The sequence below is a fragment of the Ursus maritimus genome, unplaced genomic scaffold, assembly GCF_017311325.1.
Source record: "Ursus maritimus isolate PB19 unplaced genomic scaffold, ASM1731132v1 scaffold_23, whole genome shotgun sequence".
NCBI classification, from domain to species: Eukaryota; Metazoa; Chordata; class Mammalia; order Carnivora; family Ursidae; genus Ursus; species Ursus maritimus.
In genome coordinates, this window is record NW_024424786.1 from 40,440,403 (window position 1) to 40,442,017 (window position 1,615).

A 1,615-nucleotide genomic window follows, 5' to 3' on the forward strand; every position below is an offset into this window, starting at 1 on the left:
CAGCAGCAGCAGCAGCAGCAACGCCAGCAGCCCCGCCGCCCCCGCCCCGCGCATCTCAGGGGCCAGGCCGCCAGCAGCCCCGCGGGGCCCGGGCATCCGGGGCCGCAGGACCCGGGGGGCGCGCCCGGGCCGGGGCTATGGTCGCGGCGCCCGGGGGGGTGGGGTAGCAAGCCGGGAGCCCCGGGAGAGGGGAGAGAGGGCAGCGAGGGAGAGGAACAGAGGAAGCGCGCAGGGAGGGGACGGCAGGCGCGGGCGGGGGACCCGGTGCAAGGCAAAGAGATGGAGCCCGGACTGCGGGGAGCCCAGAAACTTCCAGAGCCCCGGGAAGGAGCCCCGCCACGAGCCGGGGCCGGGGAAGGGGGGGGCCTGCGAAGGCCCCAAACTGAGGCGGCCGCGCGGAGGCCGAGCGAGTTGAGGCGGAGAGGAGGAGCGAGGGGAGAGGAAGGCCGGGCGGCCGGCCCGCTCCGCGCCTCCCCCGGCCGGGCTGGGCTCCCGCGGCCGCCGGGAAGCAGGGAGCGCGCGGGGCGGACGCAGGGAGAAGTGAGCAGTTGTTTTCCCTGGCTGCGGCGCGGCGGCGGCGGCGAGGGGGGCTGGGACGCTGGCCCCGGGCCAGGGAGACAGTTTTTTTCTGTTCAAGCGTCGCCGCGGCCGCCCGGAGGAGCGAGGGCGTGCGGGCGGGCGGAGGCCGGGGGGCGGTCCCCGCCCCAGATGCCCGCCCCGCCGGAACCCGCCGCCGCCGCCGCGCTGGGCGCTTTCCAGAGGGCCCTCACCTGGGACGCCGGCCGGCCCGCCGGATTCCTCCGGGCGGGGCGGCGAGGCCGCGTCGGAGCGGGCCACCGAGGCTGGGGGAGGACCCCGGGCCCTGGCCGGGTCACGCGGCCGCCGGGCGGCCAGGTGGGGCTGGAACCCCGGCCTCTCAGCCCTTTCCCAGCCTCCCTTGCGCAGGCGGGGGGCTCACCACCCCAGAGTCGCTTCTCATTAGTGCCGGTCCATTCCCCTCTGAGGAGAGGCTCAAAGAGAGGGCACCCTTTGGCCAGGGGCTCCGTGAGGGGTCCAGAAGAGGACAGAAAGAACAAAGCTGGAGACCCAGCTTCCCTGCCAACCCCCTCCCCCCAAATGGCTTCCTGGTGCCCACCCTGCCCCCACCCCCTTCGCCTTGTCTGGCCGGGCTGGCGGGGCTGGTGGGGCTGGCTCGGGCCTCAGACACTCTGGAATCGCCAAGGTCTGAGCTCAGGGCCTGGCCCCCTTCCCAGGCTAACAGCCGGGAGGAGGGGGGTGCTGCTTGAGGGCCCAGGGGGCTAGGGAGGGGCACAGCAGGGCCCCAGGGCAGGGGTTGGCAGGGGCTGGGGAGGGGCCTTGAGTTTGGTAAGGCTGGAGAGGAGCCAGGCCTGTCCACGGGTCTGGAAGGGAGGCCCTGGAGGGCTGCAGTGTCCTGGGGCCCCAGTCATAGCGACAGGGCCTGGCCAAGAGACCCCAGGATTCAGTGTCTGACTCAGAGAACTCGGCAGGGGGTGGGTGTGACCAGGGTATCCAGAGCAGGACACTGCCAAGTCAGAGTGGCACCAAACCCTCACCTGCTGGGCGCTAGGGGTGGCAGTCTGACGGGGGGGGGGGG